Below are 12,274 nucleotides of genomic sequence, written 5' to 3'. Positions count from 1 at the left end.
GGTGTCTCCCACTGCGGTGTCTCCCACTGCGATGTCTCCCACTGCGGTGTCTCCCACTGCGGTGTCTCCCACTGCGGTGTCTCCCACTGCGGTGTCTCCCACTGCGGTGTCTCCCACTGCGGTGTCTCCCACTGCGGTGTCTCCCACTGCGGTGTCTCCCACTGCGGTGTCTCCCACTGCGGTGTCTCCCACTGCGGTGTCTCCCACTGCGGTGTCTCCCACTGCGGTGTCTCCCACTGCGGTGTCTCCCACTGCGGTGTCTCCCACTGCGGTGTCTCCCACTGCGGTGACGGCGACTGTTAGAGATGCTCAGCGCCAGGGCAACTCAAGGTTGAAGTAGAGTGACAACAGTCTAGTGTTGGAGAGAGTTCTTCTAGCGCCCGGGCCTCGGACACATCCACTGACCCAGGGCTAGGCTCGACCGCATCATCGCCGACTCGCGTACTGAGCCCTAGTCAGGTTTCCATGCAAAAAGGTTACTGGGAAAACCATAACTTTCGCACACGCCATTAAAAAATATTAGAATTTTCCTTTTTAATAATAATAATGAAGTTTCACAATGACAGACACATCATAATTCAAAATGGCGAAAAGTTCTAGAATCTAAGATTTCAAAATGATGGAACTTCCTATTATCCAAGAGGGCAGGATCTAAGATGACAGGTTGGTTAAAGGACAAAGACAAAAAGTCAAGGTGAAGTTCATGACCCAAAAGCCTAACTAAACCTATTTTATGATATTTGGATCTTCTAGTGGCAAAACACTTTGAAGTAATAATATTTCGAATTTTAAAAATTTTAAAGGTAATGATTTCATACAAAGTTGTAATACTTGAGATTCTGTATTTTTTAAATTTTTTTCGATAGAAAACCTTTCTTTAAAAAAATTGAGAAATGTTTAGTACTTTAGGTTTTCATATTTTTAAACAATTATTACAATTCTTTTCAAAAATTTGAAGGTCAAGTTCAAAGTTAATTGACAAGGCCAATGCTAAGATCATCCAAGATGGCGGCCGGGTTCAAGGTCAACCAAATAGGCACCCCGCTCCGCACCAGCCACAGGAGTCGCTGTTGTAGACTACTGGAGGAGGAGGGAGGGAGGGGGCGACACTGCAGTGCGCGAGGCGAGGCTGGAGGCAACACGAGCGGCAGGGCCAAGGGCAGACCCCCCCCCCCCCCCCCCCTCTCCTACTCGCGGGTCAGCAGTATTGATTCGGCCCATTCCCCCGCCCCCGCCGCGGGTCTGGTGGACCCTCCTCGCGAGAAGCAGCGCACGCCACTGCCCGGGTCTGCGCTGCACTACGGCCCTTGTGCGGCCCCAGGGCCCAGGACTAGCCCCGAGCATCTGGGGGCCTTTCGAGCAGAGCAAGTGTGGTACATCGACTATGGCATTGTGCTCTCGCACTACGCACATGATGACGTCTCCGTGGCGCCCGATGCTACCCGGCCAACAGCGCCAAGCGTTGGAGCCGCTCGGACGTCGCCTATGCGGCGTTTCCGGTCATGTAGGCCCAGAACAAACTCCGATGTTTTCTATCTCAAGTTCCACTGTATCAAAGGTCCCCAATTTTCCCTGGACGGAGAGACAGCTCCGAGTCGACGACCGAGGCGCGGAGTTGCTGCCGCCCGAAGCTCTGATTTCCATTTCATCCCTTGTGCCCCTCGCGTTAGACACGACAGGTTACAATTGTCTATATTGCACTGGTACAATATGACGAGCAAGCCAAACATGTGAGGTTACTGCTCCTAGCGGTCACGACAACCACAGCAGGCGCGCAGGTAGCTTGAACTATGGTTGCGGCCACGGGAGAGGGGAGGAACAACGCGTCACAGCCACAGGATCACACCAAGTATCCCGCGGTCTCTGTTGGCAGCACTGGTGCGAGTTTTGCAACCAGCCATGAAACCAGTCTTTTTACGACCTACGTCATCATTTCCAGTTTTACAAACCGTGACGTGTGTTATGTATCTGCATGGCGTATTTGGTTGTTGCTGGAATGTACAATACATTCACAGAAGAGAAAGGCGAAGAACGATAGATGGTGCTTGTTCGATGAACATCGCTGTCTCCCGGCGTGTTGTCGAAGTGAAGTCGAACAAGTCAGTTAGTACGTAACATTATTTCCAAAAACTATTTACTTATTTTACTTTAATAAATTGTTGTTACACGATCGTAGTTGTTTATAAAACTTGAGTTATTCAAATACAAATTCTAGAGAAACAATATACAAAATGTTGTTCTGTCTGCGGAATATGGAGGTTATCAGTCTCAACACGGCGTTCTTGGCAACGAGTCGAGGCATGTGGTGAACTTGCAGCAACGCCAGCAACGTCGAGACGCTGCCTAGCAATGGCTGACAAGGAGAAGAGTGTTAGTGCTAGTCATACTGCTGGTACTGGTAAGTGATAATAACTGTCATGTACTGTATAGTCCTTTCACGGTAAAATGAGCTTTTAAGGTACAGGCCAATGTGTCTAAAACCTTTGTCTTCTCTGGCATAGATCTGACAACAGAACACACCTAAGAAAGGACACTGCAAATAGCAGAGATTGTGCATTGGAAGTTAAATTAAGTTAAAATTTATATTTTCTTTCCCTAATTCACTACCAATTTAACTATATAAGAAAAAATAAACTAACTTTCATGTTAAAGTTCGCGCAGTAAGGCCGTCATTTGTTGCTTTGAAAGTGCTCACTTTACCTGTAATGGGCTATAGTGATACTATATATTTTGTTTAAATGTACCATGTCGATAGCCATAACTATAGTGATACTTTTCAGAACAGTGCTCCGAAGATTTAAGGGTGGGGGTGAAACGTAATCTGTAAGGTCGTCTGACTATTTTTTTTTCTATTTTCCTATTACGAGTAAAAAAAGTATTAGTTTTCAAGAAAACTGCGTCGCTACACACACACATGAGACTATACATACAAAATTAGCCAACATACTAACCGTGGTCCACCATTTTAACCATGGTCCAACATACAAAATGGCAAAAAATATAAAAAGGGGGGGGGGGAGGAAGCACAGGGGTTTTGGTCATGACCAGTCCCAGATATTATACTATCGTAATTAATGTATAAATATTTCAATTCAAATTATAATATTTTTTTTATAAAATTTTGTATTATTTATTAGTTTGAGTGCCCCTACAAAACACTTTTCTAGATAGCCCCTGTATAATGGTAAGTAGAAGTATAATACAGACATAAAATTATTACAAGACTACAAATATATATATTGCTTGTTGAGATGCCTGCGCAGATGACTGGAGGAAAACACGCTTCAGAAACAACACTAACGACAGTGAAAGTCACTCACCAGCATGCTGCAATAATGAATTATCTGACAAACTGTACTACTATGTCATACGATTCGGCAACTCCTACTCCCAGAAACCCTTTGAAGTTTCGCGATTGTGTTAAACATGGATCAACAAGGCCCGTTTTGGAAGAGTATCCCAGAAGTACATACAGCAAGATTATTCACAGATCTCGTGAATGCAGTTCTCAGGAGAAGTCTGTCGTACTTTAAGAAAGTAAGAACATTTTGGTGTGGTTTTCAGAGATGCAGTTTGCTTGTCTGACTCCATGAACATCCAGCAGCTAACATTCAGAAAGACAAAGTACAAAATAAGCTTGATAATCATAGGAAAAAAATTTTAATTTGTTTCCTTGGAGCAAGAGATCATAATTCCACATATTTTTCTGTGATTGTTGCTCTGACAAGTGCACTTTATGAACGATTTAGAAAAGAATCAAGTGAACTCATTAGGCCAGTAGGAAATCTTCTGATCCTAAATATCTCTTCACATGATTATGAAGTGATAACCAGCTTAGTTGGAGTAAGAATACCACACTTTTCAGCTGAAGTAAAGCTTCTCAAAAACAGAGAGAACACATCAGGCCGACCAACAAACGCTCCAACTGGGACTGGCTAGGAGATGCTACCCATCACTAGTACTCGCATGTTCAGCATCTCAGCATCTCAGCATCTCAGCATCATGGGGTGGCAAGTTGTGGTGCTGAATGAGCATTTTCCAAATCGATATATGACGAAATGAAATTCCTGTCTACAATGACACCGAATCAATGTGATAAATTTTTTTGTTTCCTTTTTTGTAACAACAAATTATTACTGCAATATCAGTGAATAGAGTCATAGAAGATTTTAAAAACAAAAGTTAGCAACCAGGAGAAAGCAGACTAATTCCATAAGAATAATCAATAATGCGAAATATTTGGGGGGAAAAGTGGCAATTAAAGAGTATTTCGTAATAGTTAATCATTTGAATAATTAAATAGTTCTACTACATCTAATAGTAACACTTTTAAGAAGTATTTTAAGGTAAATATAATTAAAAACCATCGCTTGAATGTTTTTATTTTGTATGCCTAATTATAATGTGTCATTCTCACTATTAAAACTGCCCTGAACTTACTTGTGCATGAAATGTTTGTTGGTTTGAATGCTAAAGAATACTTAGTTGTAATTAAATAATCAGTTAGATTTCAAATAAGACTAGGAAAAGTGATCTCGTTTGAATTACATACTTTGTAAAAGAGGGTTGTTAACAAAATCGAGCTGTATTTCTAATTTAAATTTTTAAAATTAAAAAATAAAAAAGAATATTTTCCTGAAATAAATTTTATTAGTGAAATATAATCCTTTAAATAAATGTGTGATTATTTTGTTTGACTGTTCCAAATTCAAAGTTAAAGTACATGCAAATTCATGTTTGCACATATAAATATATTTTCCAGTTAATTCTAAAAAATAAAAAATATAAATTCTTTACCTAGTAGCGATATGCGTGAAGCCTTGTCATCGCGTTCTAGCATGGAATAATATTTTTTTTTTCAATGTTAAGATTAAAAACCCACTTACCTATAAAACATTTTTTACACCCTAAATCAAAATTGTCGTTGGGGATGGCCACCAGACTAGACTATCCTCTTTAAAAGAGAATTCCCTGACTCACGGCACAGCGCTCTTGCCACTCACCGACCAGTGTCTTAACCCCCCCCCCCCCCCCCCCCCCCCCGGCAACCCAACTGGCACAGTGGCAGATATGGGCCCAACCTGAACTTAGTGTCTGCGATTACTTATGACATACAGTTACTAAACATTTTATTTAATGATTACTTTGGGACTCAAGTTGACTCCTATCAACCTTTGGGACGCTTACACTGAAACTGATCTCTAGTCATGCCCGTCAGTTTACTGGCTGCACATTCATTGAGAATTCACAAACAGCATTCATTGTTAGCAGCGAGACATTATGTTACTACTACAGTTGCTCAAGTCATAAAGTGTACAAGTATTAAAAAAAATATGTTTAGTGTATTCATCCCATCAGCCACTAAACGCTACGGAATTTCTATTCGCTAACTAACTAAAACGGGAGTATTATGAACTTTGTAAACTTTAGAATTTAAAGATTATTTTTAAAAAAGGATTAATATATGTAGTTCTTATAGTTGAAGTAACCTGGTTAGAATATCTTACCTTATCGATTTTAGTAGTCAAGTTTAATGTGACATTTTTTGGTGTACTTGGTGATTCATCTATTTTGCCACTGTGTCCATATAAACTTATGACATTTATTGACATCGTGCAAATTGTGTATGATTCAGGACAAAGGCTTTTGGAGGACGTTTGGAAATATTTATTAAAAGCATTTTGCCCGCATCTAGTGTTTCAGTCTTTTTTTTTTTTTTTTTTTTTGTTCCTTTAGGTTGCATTATTAATTGTCCCGTGCTTTTTTAGTAAGGTCTTCGCAATGCCTCTGCAAAGTTTTGGTTGGGCTTATACAACAGCATGCCTCTTTTACTGTAGCATTTTTTTCTTTGATGAATTTTTTCACTGTGTCGATTTGAGTGGCCATGAAGTTGAGTGGCCATGAGGTCGGGCACCGCACTCTACTGACTCACATTCGGCACCTAGACCGTCCATGCTAGCCGGTGCTGCCAGTGGGCTGAGTGTGCCGTGCCGCATGCAGGTTTGTATTGACTGAAGGCCGCGTGACCCCAGGACAGGACGCGCGGACCTGGCACGCTCCAGCACTAATAATACTCGCCCGACGAGGGCCGGTATAAATAGAGACGGCGAGTTCCAGCCAGCGAGGCGGCCTTGCTGCGTCTCGCCACCATCACACGTCACAGGACAAGCTCCCTTGCCGAGTGGCTGACTGCGTGGGGAAGTGTCTTTTAGACAAGCCATTGGCTTTCTAATGCGGGCTGTCGTTATTTCTGACTGCATTTATTCCACGGAATTATCTATCTAGTCTAAACGTGTAACTTTTGACATCAGCTGATACTGAGTTTTTCTCTGTGTGTTTGTTCATTTGTCTTTGTTTTCATTCCTGAGGTTTTCTGAGCCTACTTACGCCAGGCGCTATTGACACATGTCGTATATTTTCTATTAAATTCACTTTTACACTTTTGAATACCATCACAAATACTTGTAATTTTAACTAATTTCCATTTAAAATTCGTAAAAAAATGTATTTGTAATCGATCACGTTCCTACAACTAAAATTAATTTTCTTATCACTGTTTATAGCAACTTTGTAGAACAAATTCTTCTTAATTTACTTTAATTCCACTCGCAATGCGCACTGCTCATTTGTTACAACAATGCCTTCCATCGCGCACTCTCAGTTCAAGCTTACTCTCACAGCAATGCCTTCCATCTCGCACTCACTCACAAAGCTTACTCTCATTTGTCACAAGCATGCTTCCCAAACTGAAATCTCACATTAAGTCTACACCCATTTGACTATTCTGTAACGGTGTGTATAGTAATAACACTTCTATACCTAACCCTGTGCTGCAGTGAGCCCGAAACATAGATACGTTTAGTCGGTATAATTCACCTAGTGTAAGTGGCGCATATGGTAATCCGTCCCAGGTACCGAGAGCAGGCTGGGACGCAGCGACAAGCAGCGAACAAGAGCTGACGTCACCGCAGCTCCACGAGCTGCCAGTGACAAGAGAGTCCAACACCCACCCAGCTACGACCTGGAGCGAGCAGAGGCTGTGTCAGAGCTAGTGCTCGCTGGGCGAGTACACGAGCCAGTGAGGGGACTCGCCGACCTACTCGCAGTGTCGAGCGAGCAGAGGCTGTGTCAGAGCTAGTGCTCGCCGGGCGAGTACACGAGCCAGTGAGGGGACTCGCCGACCTACTCGCAGTGTCGAGCGAGCAGAGGCTGTGTCAGAGCTAGTGCTCGCCGGGCGAGTACACGAGCCAGTGGGGGGACTCGCCGACCTACTCGCAGTGTCGAGCGAGCAGAGGCTGTGTCAGAGCTAGTGCTCGCTGGGCGAGTACACGAGCCAGTGGGGGGACTCGCCGACCTACTCGCAGTGTCGAGCGAGCAGAGGCTGTGTCAGAGATAGTGCTCGCCGGGCGAATACACGAGCCAGTGGGGGGACTCGCCGACCTACTCGGAGTGTCCAGCGAGCAGAGGCTGTGTCAGAGCTAGTGCTCGCTGGGCGAGTACACGAGCCAGTGGGGGGACTCGCCGACCTACTCGCAGTGTCGAGCGAGCAGAGGCTGTGTCAGAGCTAGTGCTCGCCGGGCGAATACACGAGCCAGTGGGGGGACTCGCCGACCTACTCGGAGTGTCCAGCGAGCAGAGGCTGTGTCAGAGCTAGTGCTCGCTGGGCGAGTACACGAGCCAGTGGGGGGACTCGCCGACCTACTCGCAGTGTCGAGCGAGCAGAGGCTGTGTCAGAGCTAGTGCTCGCCGGGCGAATACACGAGCCAGTGGGGGGACTCGCCGACCTACTCGGAGTGTCCAGCGAGCAGAGGCTGTGTCAGAGCTAGTGCTCGCTGGGCGAGTACACGAGCCAGTGGGGGGACTCGCCGACCTACTCGCAGTGTCGAGCGAGCAGAGGCTGTGTCAGAGCTAGTGCTCGCTGGGCGAGTACACGAGCCAGTGGGGGGACTCGCCGACCTACTCGCAGTGTCGAGCGAGCAGAGGCTGTGTCAGACCTAGTGCTCGCCGGGCGAGTACACGAGCCAGTGAGGGGACTCGCCGACCTACTCGCAGTGTCGAGCGAGCAGAGGCTGTGTCAGAGCTAGTGCTCGCTGGGCGAGTACACGAGCCAGTGAGGGGACTCGCCGACCTACTCGCAGTGTCGAGCGAGCAGAGGCTGTGTCAGAGCTAGTGCTCGCTGGGCGAGTACACGAGCCAGTGAGGGGACTCGCCGACCTACTCGCAGTGTCGAGCGAGCAGAGGCTGTGTCAGAGCTAGTGCTCGCCGGGCGAGTACACGAGCCAGTGAGGGGACTCGCCGACCTACTCGCAGTGTCGAGCGAGCAGAGGCTGTGTCAGAGCTAGTGCTCGCCGGGCGAGTACACGAGCCAGTGGGGGGACTCGCCGACCTACTCGCAGTGTCGAGCGAGCAGAGGCTGTGTCAGAGCTAGTGCTCGCCGGGCGAGTACACGAGCCAGTGAGGGGACTCGCCGACCTACTCGCAGTGTCGAGCGAGCAGAGGCTGTGTCAGAGCTAGTGCTCGCCGGGCGAGTACACGAGCCAGTGGGGGGACTCGCCGACCTACTCGCAGTGTCGAGCGAGCAGAGGCTGTGTCAGAGCTAGTGCTCGCTGGGCGAGTACACGAGCCAGTGGGGGGTACTACTCGCAGTGTCCAGCGAGCAGAGGCTGTGTCAGAGCTAGTGCTCGCTGGGCGAGTACACGAGCCAGTGGGGGGTACTACTCGCAGTGTCCAGCGATCAGAGGCTGTGTCAGAGCTAGTGCTCGCTGGGCGAGTACACGAGCCAGTGGGGGGTACTACTCGCAGTGTCCAGCGAGCAGAGGCTGTGTCAGAGCTAGTGCTCGCTGGGCGAGTACACAAGCCAGTGGGGGGTACTACTCGCAGTGTCCAGCGAGCAGAGGCTGTGTCAGAGCTAGTGCTCGCTGGGCGAGTACACGAGCCAGAGGGGGTACTACTCGCAGTGTCCAGCGAGCAGAGGCTGTGTCAGAGCTAGTGCTCGCTGGGCGAGTACACGAGCCAGTGGGGGGTACTACTCGCAGTGTCCAGCGAGCAGAGGCTGTGTCAGAGCTAGTGCTCGCTGGGCGAGTACACAAGCCAGTGGGGGGACTCGCCGACCTACTCGCAGTGTCGAGCGAGCAGAGGCTGTGTCAGAGCTAGTGCTCGCTGGGCGAGTACACGAGCCAGTGGGGGGACTCGCCGACCTACACGCAGTGTCGAGCGAGGAGAGGCAGTGTCCGAGCTAGTGCTCGCTGGGCGAGTACACGAGCCAGTGGGGGGACTCGCCGACCTACTCGCAGTGTCCAGCGAGCAGAGGCTGTGTCAGAGCTAGTGCTCGCTGGGCGAGTACACGAGCCAGTGGGGGGACTCGCCGACCTACTCGCAGTGTCGAGCGAGCAGAGGCTGTGTCAGAGCTAGTGCTCGCCGGGCGAGTACACGAGCCAGTGAGGGGACTCGCCGACCTACTCGCAGTGTCGAGCGAGCAGAGGCTGTGTCAGAGCTAGTGCTCGCTGGGCGAGTACACGAGCCAGTGGGGGGACTCGCCGACCTACTAGGAGTGTCCAGCGAGCAGAGGCTGTGTCAGAGCTAGTGCTCGCTGGGCGAGTACACGAGCCAGTGGGGGGACTCGCCGACCTACTCGGAGTGTCCAGCGAGCAGAGGCTGTGTCAGAGCTAGTGCTCGCTGGGCGAGTACACGAGCCAGTGGGGGGACTCGCCGACCTACTCGCAGTGTCGAGCGAGCAGAGGCTGTGTCAGAGCTAGTGCTCGCTGGGCGAGTACACGAGCCAGTGGGGGGACTCGCCGACCTACTCGCAGTGTCGAGCGAGCAGAGGCTGTGTCAGAGCTAGTGCTCGCTGGGCGAGTACACGAGCCAGTGGGGGGTACTACTCGCAATGTCCAGCGAGCAGAGGCTGTGTCAGAGCTAGTGCTCGCTGGGCGAGTACACCAGCCAGTGGGGGGTACTACTCGCAGTGTCCAGCGAGCAGAGGCTGTGTCAGAGCTAGTGCTCGCTGGGCGAGTACACGAGCCAGTGGGGGGTACTACTCGCAGTGTCCAGCGAGCAGAGGCTGTGTCAGAGCTAGTGCACGCTGGGCGAGTACACGAGCCAGTGGGGGGACTCGCCGACCTACTCTCAGTGTCGAGCGAGCAGAGGCTGTGTCAGAGCTAGTGCTCGCCGGGCGAGTACACGAGCCAGTGGGGGGACTCGCCGACCTACTCGGAGTGTCCAGCGAGCAGAGGCTGTGTCAGAGCTAGTGCTCGCCGGGCGAGTACACGAGCCAGTGGGGGGACTCGCCGACCTACTCGGAGTGTCCAGCGAGCAGAGGCTGTGTCAGAGCTAGTGCTCGCTGGGCGAGTACACGAGCCAGTGGGGGGACTCGCCGAACTACTCGGAGTGTCCAGCGAGCAGAGGCTGTGTCAGAGCTAGTGCTCGCTGGGCGAGTACACGAGCCAGTGGGGGGACTCGCCGACCTACTCGGAGTGTCCAGCGAGCAGAGGCTGTGTCAGAGCTAGTGCTCGCTGGGTGAGTACACGAGCCAGTGGGGGGACTCGCCGACCTACTCTCAGTGTCGAGCGAGCAGAGGCTGTGTCAGAGCTAGTGCTCGCTGGGAGAGTACACGAGCCAGTGGGGGGACTCGCCGACCTACTCGGAGTGTCCAGCGAGCAGAGGCTGTGTCAGAGCTAGTGCTCGCTGGGCGAGTACACGAGCCAGTGGGGGGACTCGCCGACCTACTCGGAGTGTCCAGCGAGCAGAGGCTGTGTCAGAGCTAGTGCTCGCTGGGCGAGTACACGAGCCAGTGGGGGGACTCGCCGACCTACTCGCAGTGTCGAGCGAGCAGAGGCTGTGTCAGAGCTAGTGCTCGCCGGGCGAGTACACGAGCCAGTGGGGGGACTCGCCGACCTACTCGCAGTGTCGAGCGAGCAGAGGCTGTGTCAGAGCTAGTGCTCGCCGGGCGAGTACACGAGCCAGTGGGGGGACTCGCCGACCTACTCGCAGTGTCGAGCGAGCAGAGGCTGTGTCAGAGCTAGTGCTCGCTGGTCGAGTACACGAGCCAGTGGGGGGTACTACTCGCAGTGTCCAGCGAGCAGAGGCTGTGTCAGAGCTAGTGCTCGCTGGGCGAGTACACGAGCCAGTGGGGGGACTCGCCGACCTACTCGCAGTGTCGACCGAGCAGAGGCTGTGTCAGAGCTAGTGCTCGCCGGGCGAGTACACGAGCCAGTGGGGGGACTCGCCGACCTACTCGCAGTGTCGAGCGAGCAGAGGCTGTGTCAGAGCTAGTGCTCGCTGGTCGAGTACACGAGCCAGTGGGGGGTACTACTCGCAGTGTCCAGCGAGCAGAGGCTGTGTCAGAGCTAGTGCTCGCTGGGCGAGTACACGAGCCAGTGGGGGGTACTACTCGGAGTGTCCAGCGAGCAGAGGCTGTGTCAGAGCTAGTGCTCGCTGGGCGAGTACACGAGCCAGTGGGGGGACTCGCCGACCTACTCGCAGTGTCGAGCGAGCAGAGGCTGTGTCAGAGCTAGTGCTCGCTGGGCGAGTACACGAGCCAGTGGGGGGACTCGCCGACCTACTCGCAGTGTCGAGCGAGCAGAGGCTGTGTCAGAGCTAGTGTTCGCTGGGCGAGTACACGAGCCAGTGGGGGGACTCGCCGACCTACTCGCAGTGTCGAGCGAGCAGAGGCTGTGTCAGAGCTAGTGCTCGCTGGGCGAGTACACGAGCCAGTGGGGGGACTCGCCGACCTACTCGGAGTGTCCAGCGAGCAGAGGCTGTGTCAGAGCTAGTGTCCGCTGGGCGAGTACACGAGCCAGTGGGGGGACTCGCCGACCTACTCGCAGTGTCGAGCGAGCAGAGGCTGTGTCAGAGCTAGTGCTCGCTGGGCGAGTACACGAGCCAGTGGGGGGACTCGCCGACCTACTCGCAGTGTCGAGCGAGCAGAGGCTGTGTCAGAGCTAGTGCTCGCTGGGCGAGTACACGAGCCAGTGGGGGGACTCGCCGACCTACTCGCAGTGTCGAGCGAGCAGAGGCTGTGTCAGAGCTAGTGCTCGCTGGGCGAGTACACGAGCCAGTGGGGGGACTCGCCGACCTACTCGGAGTGTCCAGCGAGCAGAGGCTGTGTCAGAGCTAGTGCTCGCTGGGCGAGTACACGAGCCAGTGGGGGGACTCGCTGACCTACTCGGAGTGTCCAGCGAGCAGAGGCTGTGTCAGAGCTAGTGCTCGCTGGGCGAGTACACGAGCCAGTGGGGGGACTTGCCGACCTACTCGCAGTGTCGAGCGAGCAGAGGCT

General features: G+C 51.5%; 1 protein-coding gene across 1 annotated transcript in view; it reads right to left on the bottom strand.

The window, feature by feature from the left end:
* LOC134534381 (sodium/hydrogen exchanger 3) overlaps positions 1 to 12,274 on the bottom strand; it is a 178,924-nt gene that overhangs the window by 145,874 nt on the left and 20,776 nt on the right. The gene's annotated exons all lie outside the window — the stretch shown is intronic.

This window comes from Bacillus rossius, chromosome 7 (genome assembly GCF_032445375.1).
Source record: "Bacillus rossius redtenbacheri isolate Brsri chromosome 7, Brsri_v3, whole genome shotgun sequence".
Taxonomy (NCBI): Eukaryota; Metazoa; Arthropoda; class Insecta; order Phasmatodea; family Bacillidae; genus Bacillus; species Bacillus rossius.
Note: the sequence above shows the minus strand (reverse complement) of the source record. Positions and strands in the feature narration are given on the sequence as shown.